The sequence below is a fragment of the Coptis chinensis genome, chromosome 1, assembly GCF_015680905.1.
Source record: "Coptis chinensis isolate HL-2020 chromosome 1, ASM1568090v1, whole genome shotgun sequence".
NCBI lineage: Eukaryota > Viridiplantae > Streptophyta > Magnoliopsida > Ranunculales > Ranunculaceae > Coptis > Coptis chinensis.
The window spans coordinates 64,713,616-64,733,783 of record NC_141456.1 but is presented as its reverse complement, the minus strand read 5'-3'; the positions used below and the strand labels follow the sequence as shown (position 1 = coordinate 64,733,783).

Sequence of the window (20,168 nt, the reverse complement as noted above, 5' to 3'; positions counted from 1 at the left end):
TGTGAAACTTGTGTAGAATCCAAGTTGACCAGATCATCCTTTCATTCCATTGAAAGAAGTACTGAGCCTCTAGACTTAATACACACAGATATATGTGATCTTAAGTACGTGCAGACTAGAGGTGGTAAAAAGTATTTCATTACTTTTATTGACGATAGCACTAGATATAGTTTACTTGTTGAGAAGTAAAGATGAGGCAATTGAAGTGTTCAAACACTATAAAAATGAAGTTGAAAATCAACTAAGCAAAAAGATTAAGACTATAAGGAGTGATAGAGGAGGTGAATATGAATCACCTTTTAAAGGTTTCTGTTCTGAACATGGAATCATTCATCAAACTACGGCTCCTTATTCACCTCAATCAAACGGTATTGCGGAACGCAAAAACCGAACTCTAAAAGAGATGATGAATGCTATGTTGTTAAGTTCTGGTACATCAAATGATGAATGCTTTACAAGATTCCTAACAAGAAGACGCTTAAAACACCATACTAATTGTGGAAAGGTCATCAGACTTCCTACAAATTCTTAAAAGTGTGGGGGTGTCTTGCTAAAGTGGAAGTCCTTAAACCTAAGAAGGTGAAGATAGGACCCAAGACTATTGATTGTGTATTCATTGGATATGCAAACAATAGTAGTGCATATCGTTTTCTGGTTCATAAATCGAGATTCAAGATATACATGTTAATACAATTATAGAGTCAAGGAATGCTTCATTCTTTGAAAAGACGTTTCCGTATAACATGTGTATAGAGTCAAGTTCAACAAAGAGAACTTTAGATGCTACAACTAGTAACCATCCTACACAAAGCGAAATTGAGGAGGAACCTAGACGTAAGCAAAAGGTCAAGGACGCCAACGCCTTTTGGACCTGATTTTCTAACATACTTGTTGGAAAATAATCCTCAAACGTTCAAGGAGGCAATGTCATCTCCAGAAGCTACTTATTGGAAAGAAGCAATAAATAGCGAGATTGAATCCATAATGCAAAATCATACATGGGAATTGGTAGATTTACCACCAGGTTCCAAGACTTTGGGATATAAGTGGATATTCACAAAGAAATTTAAGACTGATGGATCAATCGACAAGTATAAAGCTAAACTTGTGGTCAAAGGCTTTAGACAAAAGGAAGGATTGATTATTTTGACACTTACTCTCCGCCATACAAGAATAACTTCCATAAGGATGCTAATAGCAATAGCATCAATACATGGATTTGAGATACATCAAATGGATGTAAAGACGACATTCTTGAATGGTGAGTTAGATGAAGAAATATACATGGAACAACCCGGGGTTTATTGCTCCCCGACAAGAAAGGAAAGTTTGCAAGCTTGTTAAATCTTTATATGGATTAAAGCAAGCACCTAAACAATGGCATGAAAATTTGACAATGCAATGTTGTCAAACGGTTTCAAAATAAACGAGTGTGACAAGTGTGTCTATGTCAAAAGCACTCAAAAGGGATGTGTCATTGTTTGTCTCTATGTAGACGATATGCTAATTTTGGGTAGTAATATGGATGTCATAAAATCTACCAAACAAATGTTGTCTAGTAAGTTTGACATGAAAGATTTAGGTGTCGCTGATGATGTTATCCTAGGAATTAAGATCTCTAGGATGGAGGATGGACTTGTTCTATCACAATCTCATTACATTGAGACGATTCTTGACAAGTTCAAGAAATATAACATCACACAAAAAGGTCACCAGTTGACGAAATCTTCATTTAGCCAAAAATACCGAGATAGCATATCTCAACTAGAATACTCTCGATATACTTGGTAGTTTAATGTATGTCATGAACTGTACAAGGCCCCGACATAGCATACTCGTGAGCAAGCTAAGTCGATATATACGAGTAATCCCGGCAGAGATCATTGACCGCCATATTGAGAGTTTTGGGATACTTAAAGTATACTCAGAATTTTGGTTTGCACTATACAAGATATCCAGCCGCCCGTATGGTATGCGCGATGCTAATTGATATTTGACACTAAAGACTCAAAGTCCACAAGTGGATATGTCTTTACACTTGAGGTGCAAACTTCTTGGAAATCCTCAAAACAAATGTGCATAGCGAGGTCCACTATGGAATCGAATTCATAGCATTGGACAAGGCCGAGAAAAAGCAGAGGGCTTCAAATTTCTTAGAGGATATTCCAAACTGGGCTAAACCTCGTGCCCGGCCGGTGTGTATACACCGTGACAGCCCAATTTGCTATTGGTAGAGCCGCAGTAGTAGCATGTATAACGGAAGTCTCGACATATACGTCGTAGACATAATACCGCTAGACAATTGTTCTCAAATGGAGTTATCTCAATCGACTATGTAAGGTCAAAAGATAACATTGCGGATCCGCTTTACAAAAGGTTTAACAAGAGAGCAAGTAGAAAGATTATCAAGGGGAATGAGCTTAAAGCTTTTGAGATAATCAACCAAGAGTCATCATAATGAAAAAACCAACCTAGTTGACTGGAGATCCCAAGATCTAGGTTCAATGGGCCAACTGAATTATGTTTGTGACTCGCTTAGCACCGGAGAGTAATATTATACTCTAACCCATTCCTATATAAGACAAAGGTGCATATCCGCCATGGAGAACCGTGATAAGTCAAGCTTTTAATGATTTACTATATCTTGGAAAGTTATGTTATCCAAGTGGAGTATTGTAGGATATTCTTTATAGAAATCACCTATGTTAGTGCGAAGTGGGGCCGCTTCTATGAGAATTTTAAAGACAAATGTCTCAAAAGCACTATCTGAAACCAAGAAGTGTTCAAGGCCAAAATGAACACAAACGTGAGAACCAACAGTATTCGAGACGGTACTGCGTGAAGATGATTGTCTAGGTTTATACAAACGGCTGACAGTTCAAGGACATTAATTGAAGTCTACTGATCGTCCAATTAAATCCGATCGTCTTTCACTAAGGCAAGTTCAAGGCCTCCCATGCTACTTGACCTGATGCGGTATCTTTTCATTTGTAAAAGAACAGAAATCCGATGTTTATGATAGAAGAAGCCAAATTTTCATTCATGTGGGGATTGTTAGAAAAATGATTTGCTCAAATCCATTTAAATATGAATGAGTAGTTTGTCTCCCAAGTTACCCCACTTAAGATGAAATGGGTTTTTTCTTGAAACAGTACGTAATGTGAGAAAAACCTTTTCAAAATGATGCATTTGTTTGAAACAGTGCATTATGCCGAAAAGGTGCGACCTTTCGAAATGTACACTGGTTTGAAACAGTGCATCATGCCGAAAAGGTGCAACCTTTCGAAATAGGCACTGGTTCGAAACAGTGCTATATGCCGAAATGGTGTGTCCTTTCGAAACATGTGACTTTTCAAAGAGTTACTTACTTTTTCCCAAGAGTCACTGTGTTGTTTCGAAAAGGCACCACTCACCTATAAATAGTGGATGAATTTGGAGAGAAAAATACACCAGATCACACAGAGTTCTGATCTTTCTCTTCTCCCTCTGTTCTTAGTCAAATACTATGTTGTGTTCGCTGAGTCTATAGAATTGAAGTGCTAGCTTTCTATAGAAGGAAATCCGTTCTATCTTGGGAGATAGTTTCCCATCAACCTTCAAGCACCGTGAGGGGGAAAATCTGTCTTAAGGACATAGTGTATCTACACTAGGCTCGGATTTAATTAAGAAGTACAAGACACTTACAAGACAAAAGGTTTGTATAGTTTGGTAATTGGTAAAGAGTAAGTACAATTAAGTTGGATATTCCTAACAGATAGAACATTGTGGCTGGCAAGGCATTGACGAATTCGCCGCGTATAATCGACACATAATTTTTTGCTTCATGGCTGGTAGGTGTTGGTGAGTTTTTAGCCTCTTTTGATCTCATTTTTGTTTATAACCATAGCATTTTGTTTTTTTTAATTTCAAAGTAATGCAATTTGAAATATAATAAGAATTAGAGATTTTGAGTTGGTTCTTGTTTTGGAGATTTAAGTGAAATTGAATTGGTGAACTTAAGGGTGATGACTTCGTGCATAATTTTTTGCTTCTATAATTCGTTTGGATATTTTTGGTATTGTGTTATTTACTTTATGGAATTTAGCTCAAATGGTAGAGCGCTTGAGAATGCTAGTGGATCTCCACTACATCTTAAGAGATGGTGGTTTGAGTCCACTAATATCCATTAGTGCTAGTGGGTTGTTGTGGATGCAATATGCTGATTGTGTTGCTAACGTTAGGATCCTATGATAAGCGTTAAGTTTTGCGTCATATTGCATTTTTTATCGCAGGATGGTAGTAGGATTGCACGAGTCAACAAACTGTTTATATATGCTCTAGTAGCTATTAGTGAGCATTACTGTTGGTGGTTAATTATTAAAGTTATATAGGATTGGAATCAGAAGCTTGGTTTTGGAATCTGGAGAAGGTTTAAGGGTGATTGGAAGGCTCTTGATGCTATTGGAACTAACTGTGCAATTCTGACTTTTTTTTGTACGTGAGAAATAGCTATTATTTTCTTATCTCATCAATATTATTCATATATTCATGTCATTTTGAGTGTAATATTATTTATTTTGATTCTTTTATTTTCCAGTATTATGTTCCATTTGTTTCCTCCCCCTTGTAAAAAATGAAATTCATATTGACAGGATTTGGACAGCTCTCTACTTCTAACAATCAATACTTTGTCCTTGCTAAGATTTTTAAATCAGAAGGTATTCTACTTAAACTTGTTGATTTTATTAAGCTTGTATTGAGTTGCTTGGATCCTTGTTTTTTATTTTTCATGTGGTGTATTTTCAAGATAATGAAGCTGTGGGGGAAATTAAATGAAAACCTTGATAACCGACGAATAACTTTAGAAAAGGGGATTGGAGACTGTTTAGATGGGAATCTTTGTCAGGCTATGCTTAGTGAGATTTAGTTTATTCTGTCTTGGTGTTCTTGCATTTGTTGTTGTAGTTTATCTTTAGGATATCTGATCTTATTGCTTTGTAATCTGATACAATTGCCTTGTATATACCTATCTATCTTTACCAATAAAAAAAATAAAAAAAAATAAAAACCTAACGTGAATAAGGCCAAAACTAAGTACGGAAAAGTATGGTCATGGTTATTTTACTTTTATACATTAATATTTTGGTCATATAGACAAAGAGCTTCTTTTAAATATTTATGTTGGTCAAGTAAGCACACTTAGCATCTTTTGGAGTTTGGACTGTTTTTTGTATTTTGTATTTTTTGTTTTAATCCAGTTATTGTATTAAAATTTCTTTCTGTAATGAAAAGTTGGGAAAGAAATATTTCTCTCAAATCATAGTACATATGCCAAAATGAAAAAAAATCATGAATTTATGATGTACTTTTTGGTAATTGTCCAGATAAAAAGAAAATAAATCAATTAGTTTTTATTATAATTGACCATATTTTGGATTAGAAGTACTACCTTTTTTGTACCATGAGTTTTACTAAATTTTAGTAATTGGTCCGTCAACTTTTATTTTTTGGCCTAAATGTACGACGAACTTCTAATTTATTTCTGTTTGGCACATTTGAACATCGTTCTTCTTGGTCTGTTTGGTTTATTAATGGTTGCCGAATCAAAAGTTAGCTTTTTCTTTTATGCAATCTAACAACCCCCACCCCCAAAAAAAAGTATTTTTTCTTTTCCTAATTGTCACCAAGTCCTCATGAAGTTAGTCGGCACATGTCATCATCTGACCCGTCCAATGGAGTTTTCAACGGTGGTTCTTTATCTTCTTCATCCTTCCCTTACTAGTTGCTACCACCAACCATAATTTTTGGTTTGCTACTTAATTTTAGGTGTAATTGAATTAGGGTTTTGTTTGATATCAGAAAATTTAATTTAGAGGTATTTTGATGGATTAGTTGCTTTACAATTTTAGGAGTTTTACCTTAATCTGTTTGAATAATTGCTTTACTCAAGAGGCGGAAACTTCTTTGAGCACTTGAAAGCAGTGCTTGAGAGTCTCACACAGTGACATTTGGCTGTGAGGAAGCTAGGTAGGGTACTAGTGGTGTTGACATTGAACTTATGGAAGGAGATATTTTGGGCTGTGTTGGCGGAAATGTGGGAGTGGTTTATGTGGTTCCTACTTCATGGGTGGGGGAGCTTGCTGTACCAATAGTTAATGGTGTGTAGGAAAATTCAGGTATCAAAGGCTGAATTGGTGGGTCTTAATGAGAGTGCTCAAGTTGAGGGTGGTGTCAATATTCATGGAAAGGAAAATGAGATTAATTCTTTGAGTAAAGACCTTGTGCACTTCGGTTTTGAGGTGGGAAACACTGGTACGGGGAAGACAGGGCTAAAATTTTGGACCTCGACAAACATGGAGAAGAGAGGAGAGGTAAAGGGGAAAAGTAGACATTAAGATCCGCATGAAGTTAGAAGAGTTGACTTTGTTGGATCGTAAGGGGGAAAATGGTATGTTATATAATGAGGAGGTGGAGGAAAGAAGCAATGTCAACAAGGTCCTAAATTCTCATCTACTCAGACTTCATGGAGGCAAAAAACAAGGTTTACGGAGGCCAAAGGTCGAGAAAAAAAATACCAAGTATTTTCACAAGATGGCAAAAGCTAGGGGAAGAACCAATGATCTCTTAAAACTGTGTAGTGAAGGTGTTCTAGTGGAGGATAAAGATGCTATTGCCAATCTTGTGGTCGGGCTCTATAAAAATCTCTACAAAGAACCAAATAGGTGGCGACCAAGATTTCTTGATAGTTTTTTTGCAAGATAGCTTAAGGTTGGAAGCTCCTTCATTAGATGAAGAAGCGAAATAGACAATTGACGAACTTGGGACAGACAAAGCTCCGGGGTCCAACGGATTTCCTTATGCGTTTTATAAGAAATGTTGGCACTTCTTGAAACCAGATGTGATGCAAGTAGTGATAGAGTTCTATGACAAAGACTTTTTTTATTGGAGGTCTAATACTACTTTTGTTAGTTTAATACCCAAAGAAGTCGAGGAACTTAAAGTCAATAGACCGATTAGTTTCCTTGGGTTGGTTTACAAAATCATCATCAAGGTTCTTGCAATGAGATTGAAGATGGTAATTGGAGGTATCATCTTACTATTGTGTGGGGAAAGTTGGGTTCTATTATGGGCTTCTCGGTTTTCAATACAACATATTTATATCTCAAACACCATATATATATGGAGCCACTCCCAAAACGTACAAGGCCATATTTCATCCTACCAGTTGAATTAAGGGCTGATATTTTGTAGATATGATCTCCCCACCATGAATAACATGCCCACCAAATTTCAGCTCATTGAAATATGTCTAACCTAATCAAATGTTGAAATTGAAAAATTCTGGACCGTTAGATAAACGTTCAAAATTGAACACTAGTTTTCGCAAAGTTAGACATTCAAATAGGATGAAATTTTGTAGGCATGTTATCCATTGTGAGAAGATTATATCCACAAAAAATCGGGTCTTAATTCAATTTGTAAATCGATGGAGTGGCTCTAATAGGAGTGGTATAGGCCCCCCTAAAAAAAAAACGGTCTTTTGCCAGTTAGGAACCACTTTTTTTAGAATCGATTAGTTAGAAAACAGAAAGCTCCGAATTAATCGACACAAATTGCTCGATTTTTTTATTCTGCTCATACCCGGGCGCTTTTAAGTAATCGGATCAGTCAATTAGTGTATATCTATTAATCGGAGTTTAATAGGCGCTTAAAATACCTTGACAAAGTAACTTTGGAGATATGGAGAAGAAGATGATCATTCAAAAGTAGTTAGTATGGGGAGGGAGAGTGGAAATGATTGATCAAGGAACTTAGAAATCCATTTGGTATCACTACTTGGAGAGGCATCACAAGCAGTTTGGATATGGAGAAGAAGATGATCATTAAAAAGCAGTTAGTATGGGGAGGGAGAGTGGAAATGATTGATCAAGGAACTTAGAAATCCATTTGTTATCACTCTTTGGAGAGGCATCACAAGCAGTTTGGATGCTTTTACTAGAGGGATTACTTTTCCACCCGATACCGGTGAGTCCCTTACTTTTGGGGATGACATGTGGGTGGGGGAGACCTCACTTAAAGAACAATTTGGTGGAATCCATGGACTTTCTTCAAATAAAAAGGCTCTCATTTTGGACTATATGGAAAGGGGAAATAATGGTTTGGAATGGAACATGGCACTTAAAAGAGGACTCAATACGAACTCTTGCTTACTACTAACAAATTATGAAGTGGGTAGAATCTTTGGAGAAGTGGATAAGAGATTATGGGTATGGGATGACAAGGAAGGAAGTGATTACCGTGAAATCAGTTACAATTTTTGGCCAAGGAGTATGATGCTTCGCTGGTGCTTGAGGCAATGGAAAGGATCACTAATTTTCCTTTCAAGCGGATCTTGAAAAACTCCATCCCACATAGAGCTGATCTCTTTTTGTTTGGGTGCTTTCTTGGATAAGATTCCAACCATTGACAATTTGAATAGGACAGGTATGAAGCTTGACAATGTGTTTATTGTAAGGTAGCCAGCTTAATATTAATTGTTCTTCTTTTCATCTCTCAATGTTACTTGGGCGCCACCATCTAACAAATGGTTAGTGGATCACCTTCCAATGCTATTGTGTGGACTCTATGATTATGGTAAGAATGAAACATGAGGATATTTGATCAAAATGAGAAGGGTATGCATAACCTAGTAGGGGAGTTGAAGGAGCTTCTATTTGATTGGGCATGTGCTACTATCACTATTATAAATACAAAGTGAATTTTACTCCAAAAAAGGTAATTGCTTTTATATTTCAGGGTGTATTCTTGGATTTTACTGCAAAATGGAATGGGATTTGTAGGGTTTGAATGGTTTGGGAGGTTTTCTTCAGGTAAAAAATTATGGTCAGTGATGGGTGGGGGGTTGCATGAAGAAGGTTTACATGAAGAAGACAAGGGTGGGGGTGGTGCGGTGGTGGTATGGGTTGCATGAAGAAGATAAACAGCCTCCACAACCGTTGGATTTATTTAATTTGGACGGGCTAGACAATGATAGATGTCCAAATGGTAACAAATTAGAGGTTCTTGGTATGATTTTCACTGCTTTATACCCTCTTTATTTGTAGGAAATTCTTGTAAAACCATAGTGGTTCTATTTCTTCGGAACTCAACACAGAATTAGGGACTACTTGTCTTCTCAGAAACTAAACCGTAATAGAAACGTAATGGGATTCAATTCAGAATTCATCTAAAATGGGCAGAGTAGATGGTGGTTTTGTTTGTATTATAGTAACAACTTACCAAGATTATTATTAAGGCAGGGAACAGGTCGGTTTCGGGTTGGATATGGCCATACCCGAATCCGAACCTGAATTTTTTTTATAGTGTCCAAATCCGAACCTGAATCGGTTGAAATGTTTCTACCGAATCCGAATCCGAATTATTTATCTCATAATTCATTGAATTTAATGGGATAATTTGTTTCTGAACCCAAATGGCTATACCCAAACTCAACCCGAATAATATAATCTGATATGTTTTATGACCCGAATCCCTGCCCAATTATTATCTATTTCAAATTAGTAATCTTGCATCACTACATATGGATTTTCCTATGGCATTCGCACGAGCTTTTTTGGTGCCCTTTGAATATGCTTATTGAAGCTTAGATTTTAAATTGTCAATCAGAAAATAGTTTCGTAGTGGATTTAAAAAGTTGTTTGTGTTCTTTCTCTAGGGGACATGTCCATGTGTTCAATGTCGTACGCTCAAGCAATTGAGTTTTACTTCTGTGCTATTGGTTTCTGTGGGTGTGATTATGCGTACTACTACTACAGGTAAGTGTTAAAGTTTGGATAGGCTGGTAGCTATGATGTAAACGAAAGCTAAGGTTTGTTTGTACGGAGCTAATGTTAAAGCATGCAAGTGTTACAACATCACTGACTTTAAGCATAATTAGGCTTCATTCTTGTTTTTGAAATTTTATCAGCTATTGATTTCATTACTACTAGTTACACTTTGACAGCCTAGGATAAACTTATTTTTCGTCGAGTCACATTGATACATTGATACGGGAATTAGAGTCGGTGTCCGTCTTACACGGTGAAGAGGACACGGCTAATAAAATATACAACACAGGGCTAATAAAAAATAATTGTAACTATTCTTTTTTTGTAATTCTCAAGCTTAAAAGACAATACCTCAAAAAGCGCCCCCTTACAAACAGTGGCGGAGCCAGGAAAGTAAGTGAGGGTGAGCCAGCCAGACAAAAACCAAGCATACAAAAAAAATTTAATAATATCAAGTCTAAATAATATTAGAAATAATTAAATCTAAACAAATACTTATTCATAGTTGTCCTCGGCGGCCTTCTTTTTCGTCATCTTTCTTCATCTTCTGAAAGCGTTGTAAGATCAACTCGGTATCAATCCTATCAAAAACTTCTTTTTCAATGTATGTTATTAAACAATCATTCAACCATTCATCCGCCATCCGATTGCGCAGACGATTCTTTATGATATTCATAGCAGAAAATGCCCTCTCCACAATGGCAGTAGCAACAGGTAAAATCAGCGCCAACTTAATCAACAAATAAACAAGTGGGTACACAATGTCTTTCTTCGTCTCAACCATTTTTTTGGCTAGGCCACTAATTCCATTTACTGCACCAAACTTAGTATCGGAACGCACATCAATAATATAATTCTCAAGCTGATCCGCTAATTCCATCTGATCTATCTCTGAAAAATCATCGGGATAAAGTCGAGCAAAACGGATCAACTTTTGCTTATCGAAAGAAACAAACGATTCACTAGGATCAAGACATGCCATACAAAGAAGTAATTCTGTGTTTGCTTCATTAAACCGGTCGTTTAACTCTTGAAGTTGCAAATCAATACAGTGATAGAATAATCCAACACGATAGTAATGTAAATTGGTGTTTCCTTCTGCTTTTTGTCGAGACCTCCTTCGAGCCATATACCTCTCTTCCATATTTAGAACAACCACATCATCCTTGGCACATAGTGAAGAAACTTCAGTCAAGAGACTATCCTATCCATCATCTCTCATCGCCTGTAAGCGTACCTTTGTTATTTTAACAAGAGCCATGGCATTGACAATATCTTGGTCTTCACGCTGCAAAGCCTTTGACAAATCATTGCTAATTCCTAGTATTGCTTTCATCAAATGCAAATTGAAGATAAATTCAAAAGACTGCACTGAATCCAATAATCCGTAAGCCTCACCTCTTTGTTCCGAGCTTGAACCATTTTCCGCTACATTATCAAGCACATCAACTAATGAACCATAAGTGGTTATCATGCCAAGAAGTGTATAATAGTGTGAGCCCCATCGAGTGTCACCAAATCGTTTAAGACTAGTCTCTTGATTCAACCCTTTGCCACTTGAAATTTCTCCGCTTTGTAACGCTGCAACAACTCTAGCCTTCATTGCATCGCGCAATATATCCCGTCGCTTACATGAAGCTCCAACAGTATTTACCATATTAGAGAGAATACTAAAAAGGTTAGTGATTGACTCATGGTTCTTTGCAACTGATACAAGGGCTAACTGTAGCTGATGAGCAAAACAATGAACATAAAATGCAGACTCATTCTCCTTCATTACAAGTGCTTTTAGCCCATTCAAATCACATTGCATATTGCTGGCCCCATCATACCCTTGTCCACGCAGTCTAGATATGCTCAACCCATGCTTGGAGAACAACTCATCGATTGCCTTTTTAAGTGTTACTGCACTAGTTTCCTTAACATGCACAACTCCAAATAATCTCTCAATCACGCAACCTTTCTTGTCGACATAACGCAAAACAACTGCCATTTGCTCCTTAATTGATATATCACGTGCTTCATCAACTAAAATAGCAAATAATGAATTTCCATAATCTTTTAGAATAGCATTTGTAGTTTCCACAGCAGCCGAATTCACAATATCTTTTTGGATATCAGGTGAGGTCAATTTCTGATTTTTAGAAGCATTATCAAGAACTTTCTTAATGACTTCGTTATGATCTTTCAGAAACTGTATAAGTTCAAGAAAATTACCTTTATTGATCGACTCATTTGATTCATCATGGCCACAGAAAGCTAAACCTTGTCTCAAAAGAAACCTAATGCAATCAGTTATTGCAGTTAGGTGTATTCGATAATCCCTTCGAACTTGGTCAGATTGTCTGTGAAGAAATGTCTCGATATGTTGCTCTTGATTTAACAAAGCCTGTGCTGCCCTGTAAGCAATATTATGAGCACTATTTGGTCCTCCAATGTGCTCTCTTAATTTGGTTTTCCTTTCCCAATTAGTAAACCCCCTGTGAGAAAAAACATCCCCACCTCCTTGTGCCCCCTTATTAGGTTTAAAGAGATAACAATATAGACAAAACGCGGCATCCTCGTGAATACTATATTCCAACCAACTAAACTCCTCATACCACTCTTTCTGAAAGTGTCGGATTCTCTTACCTCTTGTTCTTGGAGGAAAAGCATGATTAGGCTGGCAAGGACCCCTAAGCAAATATGCTCTTCTCACCGAGTCTTGATCATTAAGATGATAATCTGAAATCTTTTTCCTCAGTGCAGGGTCTCCCTGAAGACTAGACAAGTCAAGTTCTTCACGTTGAACCCTTTTTGACGCGGGTTGTTCAACACCACCATCCTCAGTTTCTTGGTGACTTCGCTTTGAGTAGGATCCTACTTCAACACTAACAACATTATTTGTGTTATTAGGTGGCTAAGTAGGTTGAGCGGGCAACGACTTTCCTTTGATCAAATACTTTAACATATCTGTTTAAATAATTAAAATAAACCATTAATCAACTGAATTGAAATTGCACTAATTAAAATAAACCACCAATGTTATTATGATATTCACAAAATAAAATTAAATAAAAATATGTGGTTTAATGAATTTACAAAAAGAATACAAAAAAATTAAAAAACATGGTTTAGGAATCAACATGAAAAGATAAAAAAATAAGACAAGAAATTTAATAATATTAGGCTTACCTAGAAGACTTTAGAATACAGAGGCAAAAAGTCAAAGTCGAGTACGGTCTCGGGGAAAAAGTCAAAGTCGAGTACGGTCTCGGGGTTTTTGTTTCAGTGGTTGTTTGTCTTGGGGTATTGGGGTTTTTTGTTTTGGTGTGTGTGCTGTGCTTGTTTTTTAATTTTGTCTTTTTGTGGGTTATGGGTTTGGGTTTTTGGTTCGAGGCAATTAGGCAAATACTGTTGAGTGATGCTGTGATGGACGATGGTATTCTTAATTTCTTAAATTTGTCGGACTCATGAGAAAGTGAAGTACGATAGACAAAGTCTTTTATACCGTCGAGTCCCTTTTTGGTTACCGCTTTTTAGTTTCTGTGAAACCTTAAACAATAAAAAAAAAAAAAAATTGTTTGCTGAAAGTTGAGGGTGCATATCATGGAGTTGTAACTATGTTGATAGATTATGTTTTTACTTGCTAAGGGTTTAAAAGAAACCGTGGTTTGAAACTGTAACTGCCAAACATGTCCGTGTGCCCATGATGAGTGTCTGTGTCCATGTGCCCTATTTTTTTGAAGAATGATGCAGTGTTTTAAAGAAACACATCATCCCAATGAGGCTTTCTGCCTCTAAGAGGCTTGTGGAAAGCCTCAGAGGCATATATAGCATAGGTAAATTCAGTAAAACTAAGAAACAATATGTAAAAAACAAATTAAAATTAATCAGGACACGGGTATCGACTTAAAAAGGAAAAAAAATAAAACAAAATAATGTTAAAAAACTCAAATTTTTTTGTTTTTTGTTTGGTTAGGACTTATGACATGCTTTTAAATATTAACGTTTGATTAAGAAATACGTAACTTGATCTTGTAACTTAATCTTGTGGCTGTTTAGTTTGAATATTTTTGAATTTTTCGAATTATGATACATTTAATTTAGTTTATAATGTTTCATTTATATAAATTGAAATTACTATTATTATTTAATTTATGTCTTTTGCTGTGTCTGTGTCCTACTTTTTGAGATATAATCGAGTCGCTGCGTCTGCGTCCGTACAATGTAGGCTATATCAATGTAGCTAATGGAGCTAATACAACATAAAAAGAATGTAGTGAGGCTTTAAGGTTTTACTGTCTTATTGTTTTCTAATAGAATAAGGTGTTTGGATGCTCAAAACATAACATAATAGGGACATTCATAAGAAAAATGGTTCGGCTGGGGTAAACCCAGACTTCCAGTGAGGCTGAGCCTTACTATGCCTCAAGGCTTAAGCCTCAAAGCACACTCCTCACACCACTGAGGTTGTAGCCTCACAATATGTATGCCTAATTTTGTAACGTGAAAGCCTCAAAGGCCGAAACACTGCGCCTTGAGGCTTTAAGTGATGGTATGACCAACATATGATTTTGAAACCGAATTCCAAAGCCACCTTTGTTGATTTAGGGTACGACAACCTTGATCCTCGTGAAGAACACACACTCCCACAAGAAAGTCAAGGTTTTTTGAAGGGTTTAGTTTTGTGGTTTCTTACACGAGCAGTATAAAATCAAATGCATGTTTTTTTTTTTTTTTTTCCAAGAGATGTGAAAAGACCAAATAGATTTTATTTAAGTAACAATATAGACCAATATCGAGGGTAAGGCAGGGATCGGTCGGGTTCAGGTCGGATATGGCTATATCCGAATCCGAATCCGAATAGTTTCATAATATCCGAACTCGACTAACCCGATCGGATAACATTAAAAATTCAAAAAAAGCCCAAAAAATATATCCGAACCCGAATCCGACAGACCCGACCCCGACCCGAATAAGTAAACGGATATAAAAATCGACCCGAACCCAAACGGATTCAGGTCAAACCCGACCCGATTCCCTGCCCTAATTGAGGGTATGTTGGCAAGAAAAAATAAATATTTGGAAACTTAGACTTTTTTGAGAAAAACCTGTCGTGGAACTCAATGAGCATTCTACAAGACTGCATATTAATAGATGTAGGATATGGTAACACTCTTTTAAGATGGTATTATAGAGACCCAAATAGGGTTGCATTGGAAGGCCCTTTTTGTATTTGGTCCCTCAAAGTTCAAGATAGAGGCCTAGGCCCCATTGGTGATGCCCTTAGTATCTAGCCTGTAAAAGTTTTAAAATTTGGTTTACCACTTGATTGTATGATTGCCCTACGCGAGATGTTTAGCTTTGTGTTGAAAGCTAGTATGTGGACGTGTTGTGTCCAATATGAGCTAGATATGATGAGCTAACAAATCTTGTACAGGGCCGCCATACTTTAGAACAATGATTATATAACATTTGTATTCTTATGTTTTATAGAAAGTTAATAAACTAGTGATAGAATTTTTAGCTCATTTGCGAGGTAATTGGAAAGTAGCTTGTAAATAATGTCTGTAAATAAAATGAGGAGGAAAGTGAAATACATCCCATGCATTGGAAGTTTCCAGAGGGAAAGAATATTGTACAATGCTTTCTTTTATTTTTATGTAGGTTACATACCCCGTAGTTAACTGAACACCTTTTGTACTCACAGAAACTGTCATACATCTAGTAGTTTCGGGTAAATGCCCATTTTCCTCTTATTTTGTCAGAGCTATAGAGCTATTGATGTAATAGCTGTGCTGTTGTACTTGTTCTTAGAAAATTAATGCGTATTCTTTGTTTTTGATCATGTATGAGAATGAGAGTGGAATGGTTGTAAAAGGATTTTAGTTTACATCCAATTGATCCTTTCTTGAAAATCACAATTGTATAACTATTTTGCATTTTTATCAGGGCTATTGCTTTTTGCTATCTCCACAAATATGCTGAAGCAATTAAAGACTCTGAAAAGGCTATTGCTCTTCATCCAAATTTCACCAAGGTGTACAACCGTCTTGGTTTGGTATATTGTGCACAAGGGAAGTATCGTGATGCAATTGACAAAGGATTTGCGAAAGGTTTGTATGGAAGGCAAGCTAATAACAACAATCTCATGGTAACACTAGTTAATACAATATAACCTCGATAAACTAATACTTTTGGGACCCGGCAAAATCTATTAGTTAAGAAGGGTTTGGAAAAAAACCTTAATCTTTGGAAAAAAATTAACCGTTGTATCAATAATGTTATAGATAACAGATAAAGTAATTGTTAATAATTGATGAGTATCTTTTCACATAGGGAAGCAATCAAAGCGACAATGAAGCTGAACGATTTCTCATACATAAACATCTCACCAACATCACACCAGTATTTGATAGTATGTTAGGAAAAGTTAGAGCTAAGATCCGGCTTGACTTAAATTTTACCAAATAGAAATTAAATTATCAGTCATAAATTAAAAATTTATCGTAGTCAGTTTGATGTGTAATTCCTATTTATTTACGTTATTAGTGGGGGACATATAGAACTCTATTCGGATTTCTCGAAATATATTTTCTTACAAATTTAGCCCAAGGTGGGGGCAATTATTGTAAATTTAGTACATTAGCCCAAATTGGGTCCACAGAATTACCTAGTTTTGCGTGGTAATTAACTTATTGCCTTAGTTTAATGAGGTTATTAACACAACTGATGTGTGTGATACCATGAATAACATAAATACCGACCCATGAAACTTTTGGGATGCCTTTTGCAGACGTCTAGCTTGTGTTTTTTTGGTACCCATTTATAGAAAAGTGTGCAATCATACGTATTATATAACTATCAGCTCCATTTGACTCGGCTCACCACCATGAAAAGTTGTGGCATGCCACAGGGTGCCAGATGGAGTAGCATGCATAGTGACACAGATGTTAGGAACCACTTGAATGGTTTTGGCTGGGAACACAAAAGTTGTTCGCAAACCGTCCTAAAGTTCTAAGTCAAAAAGTCCTTTAAATAGTCCCTATCTTGGACAAATTTCTCGAGGTTTCCTAGCTCTTTTCCTCTTTTAGTTTTGCTACGTGTGTTTGGCGATTCAGCTTCCTAAAGACAGACTGATAGAGCACTATTTTTAGTCATCAAATCCAGTTTTACCCTCAAGACCTTATCCACCCATTTACAGTACTAATACCTGTATGAAGACAAATGGATTTCACTTCTGACTAGATATTTCTTGTTGGCAGGTTTGCAATTGAACCCAAACAACAATGTCTTAAAGAATAACATTGAGGTTTGTGCTTCAAATTCATTTCCCTTTAATATTAATTTATTGATATATTCTTACATTGGTTATTGAGATTTAGCGTAGGTTTTTATGTTCTTGAAAGTAGTATTCTTTTTAACTATTTGACCTGCATATATTCAAATTAGGTTGCAGAACGAATCATGGGAATGAACACATCAGAACAGGATCAGGCTTTTTCTTTACTTAGGTATATTTTCGTTCATAAAAAGGTTATTTAGATTTTGGTCTTTCCAATAATGGCAATATTTGTTCTTGGTCTAGACTTAATCGTCTGTTAGCGCTTGACTGTCATTGACCTGTCTATAATTATTAAATGGCGCGATTGCACTAATATGTTATATAATGTTACTGTATGTATTTGTGTAGTCCTTTAATCTACACAATGTTTTTTGCTTTTGGTCCTCCTACCACCATTAATGGACAACTTGGAAAGTAAAACTTTTAGTGTGGCTAGAATTTCAGCCAATTTCTTTCTGCAAACTTAGTAATGCTTTCAAAACTTGTGTTTTTGATGATGACAAGTTATCAAACTTAAGAAGTTTTATTTTTTTAATCAAGATTGTCTTAAGCCGGCTGTGGTGCTCTTAATAAGGATGTGGATGCGTTTCGTTGTTTAGCAGATGCTTGATGGTCTTGTAGTCTCCATCATATTGGTCCTACATGTTGCTATGCTAGGGGGCATAAAATAGGGTACACAAGTTTCACTTTAGGTAAACTGTAATGGCTAGAAAATATAATATGTAGAAACAATAATACGTACTTCAGTAATGGTAGAGAACATTCTGGTATATTAAAAAAAAAAAAATGGAGTCAGGGCACACTTAGGGTAAACATTTATGGTTTTACTTTTGAGAAAATTCTGAGAAGAAATTACCATTGCCTTACATAAAAGGTAAATTATATTGTTGGTAGTGTTGTGAGAGGCTAATGGAGGAGTGTAGGACTGATCACATTAAGGGTGTTGAGATGCAACATGAAGATCTCTAGGAGGACCTTCCTGGTGACAATGTATTCAATGTCAAAATTGTTTTTGTGAAGGATGTAAACAATTCACTGGATGCCCTTTATTGAGTATCCTTTTCACAGTCATTTTGTTGGCGAGAGACATGGGTGAGACAGATTCTGTAGGAGTCATTGAGTGTTGAGAAGAAGGATAACAGTTTAGGCAAGGTCACCAAGTCTGTGTTCTCCTTCTCAAGATGTTAGTCAGCAGAATGTACCCCTTGTAACCTGTAGTTTGGTCTGGACCATTACCCTGTTTTAACTTAGGAGAATGAAGGGCAAGTCAGTAAAGTGCAATTGGTGAATGCTTATTGCTTAGGTATTCCCTGTGACTCTGAAATTCAATGATTTCCAAACTAAATAAGCTGAGTAAAGTAAAACAAAACTCTGACCACTATAGCTGCAATAAGGTGCTGACATTTTTTATCTTCTCAAACCAATGTGAGATGGGCTTCAAGACTAGGACTTTGACTAATAGAGGCATCAAAGAAGAAAAGGGTGCCATCTGCAAACAGGAATATATAGACAGTGGCCCCATTACTGCTGCTCATAAAACCTCTAGTAAGGTCATACAAGAATACAAGATAAGGAATAGTGGATTGCGTTGCCTCAGACTCTTAGTCACCAGACCGTGGGGTGAGAGCATCTTACTAAGGACTGTTTGTTAAAGGAGAGGATGGGTATTAATTGATACAAACAATTCCCTTAGGCCAAGTCCAATGGTTGTCAACTCCCTATCCGTATTCCTCCAAAAAACAGTGTTTTAAAGATAGAGAGTATGATTCTTGTGTGCAATGGTTTGGAACATACTACACTCCACTTCAACTGGCGCCAAATGAGATCAAATTTTGGGTGGGGACACATTCAATTCTACTCCACTTCAATCGGCGCCAAATGAGATCAAAATTTTTTTGGTTCGTTTCATTTGGAGTGAGTTCAATTAGCGTGGAATGCACTCCTTTTATTCCTCAATATTACTCTATATATAGAGAGTAATATATGGATAGAGGGTAAAATCCACCTGTTTGTACACCACTTGTGTGTGAATAGGGAGCCATTGGACTCAACGTTATCCCTTGGAAGCACCGACATCATTCTCCTTATTCATCTATCTTTTTTTTTTTCTCTCTCACCTTATGAAAGGGAACTGACTTTTCTTTTTAATGTTTAATCTATCGCCTTTGATCTATTCTTCTAATTACTCTTCATTTGATCGTGATTGATACTTGAAACGACGCGTTTATTCCACAAGATTGAAGCATTGTCCGGTGAATTCCGTTCAGTAATTGGATACACATAAAAAGCATCAATATCTCTTATTATTACATTCTTCACTGAATTTTCATATTTATTTATTATCTTCCATTTTCTCTTGCTTATACAGAATGGAGTCTCAATAAATCACAGCAACCATGAATTAGCAAGTGGCACGCGGACGACACCACAAGTTGTGTATTTATGCCATGTAGCATTTGTTTTTAAATCTGAACGTCAGGGTATGCCTAGTAGGATACAATATAAATTTAGAGTGGTACCTCGTTATTTATGGTTTTGTTAAACAGTTCTACTCCTACCTAGTATCTGTTGATTTTAGAGAGATATGCACTTGCCTTGTAAGTATCTCTCTAAAATCAACAATCATCAACAAGTAGTATTACAATTCAAATTCAACGCGCCATGTAAGTAGGGAGTTGAAGTAGGTAGGAAAAATAGGTAGGTTTTAGAAGTACTATTTAATATATATGTTTGAATATTTGTTGGATTTAATGCCCTCGTGGCCTCCAGATTGGATGGAATTTTAGCTAGAAAAGAACATGTGCAAAAGCTACGTTCTTCTGCTTGATGTGTTTCCTCTGTATTGAAACAATTATATTTGGCTGATCATTGGTCCCCTTTTGGCATCAAAATTTATCCTAAGTTTATGGCTTAACTCTCCTGAAGGTGCACAGTAATTCAAGGTGATAATAGTACTGTGGTTGCTGCTATGAAGGAAGGCTTGACATCAGTTGACTGGAAGTGTACTCCTATAGTCCTATTCTTAAAAGAATTAG

The 20,168-nt window shown here is 36.4% G+C and overlaps 1 long non-coding RNA gene and 1 pseudogene across 1 annotated transcript; one reads left to right on the top strand and one right to left on the bottom strand.

Annotated features, from left to right (window-relative positions):
- Window positions 1–10,305: 10,305 nt before the first annotated feature.
- On the bottom strand, window positions 10,306–15,508 carry LOC147524943 (uncharacterized; annotated as a pseudogene).
- A 1,354-nt stretch (window positions 15,509–16,862) lies between these two features.
- On the top strand, window positions 16,863–19,884 carry LOC147524942 (uncharacterized). Its single transcript, XR_015220932.1, has 3 exons — window positions 16,863–17,100; window positions 17,241–17,302; window positions 19,502–19,884. It is a non-coding gene; the product is annotated as an uncharacterized LOC147524942 (long non-coding RNA).
- Window positions 19,885–20,168: the final 284 nt, after the last annotated feature.